Raw genomic sequence first — 823 nt, 5'->3', positions numbered from 1 at the left:
GAACCACGCTCAGAGAGATCTACTTGGTACAGCAGGTCCTTGGTGGGGTGGGGATGGGATGGGATGGGATGGGATGGGATGGGATGGGATGGGATGGAGAGCATGGATGAGGAAGGGATAGGGATGGGATGGGACAGGGAGCAGCTCAGCTGTGCTGCACCTGTGGTCATTCCCAGCACAATCAACTTCATTAAAGCCAAGTGTGGCTCCCAGTAGCAGAAACCCGAGAGGTTCCACATCATTATTGTCCTCCTTGTGCTCTTCACTCTCCCCTTCAGTGTCTGCAATATCCTGCAGCAGCTCAATGACACCGATGTCTCCTCATAGGTTGTTTTCCTGCTCTCCTGCATCCACAGCACCATCAAACCCTTCATCTACTTCTTGGTAGGGATGTACAAGAGGCTGTGTACAAGCCAGCCCTGCATTCCCGGTGATGGGAAGAGACACCAGGTAGGGCTACAGAGCTGGGCAGGGACAGCAACATTCCCTTCCTCTTGGAGTGGGAATTTGTCACATTCCTTCATTCCAGAATTAAATCATTCTGAGTAAAGAGCAGGCTCAGAGGTGAACTCCACTGAACTCTTGTGCCTGTGACCAAAACCCACTGGAAATATGGAAATTGACGTCACCAGGAGCTTGGACCATTGGATTGCACAGAAATTAGGGGGTTGTGCTGCTGTCCTGCACAATGGGGCTGTCCTCTGGTTCCCCAGCATCCATGTCCAAGGAAGCCCTTCAGCACCTCCATCCTGAACCTGGCCACCCTCAGGAGGAGCTGAACAGCGACTCTGCACAGCAGCTTCAGCCACAATCCAGGCTGTGC

The sequence above is a fragment of the Corvus brachyrhynchos genome, unplaced genomic scaffold (assembly GCF_000691975.1).
Source record: "Corvus brachyrhynchos isolate BGI_N302 unplaced genomic scaffold, ASM69197v1 scaffold1103, whole genome shotgun sequence".
Taxonomy (NCBI): Eukaryota; Metazoa; Chordata; class Aves; order Passeriformes; family Corvidae; genus Corvus; species Corvus brachyrhynchos.
This window is presented reverse-complemented; position numbering follows the sequence as displayed.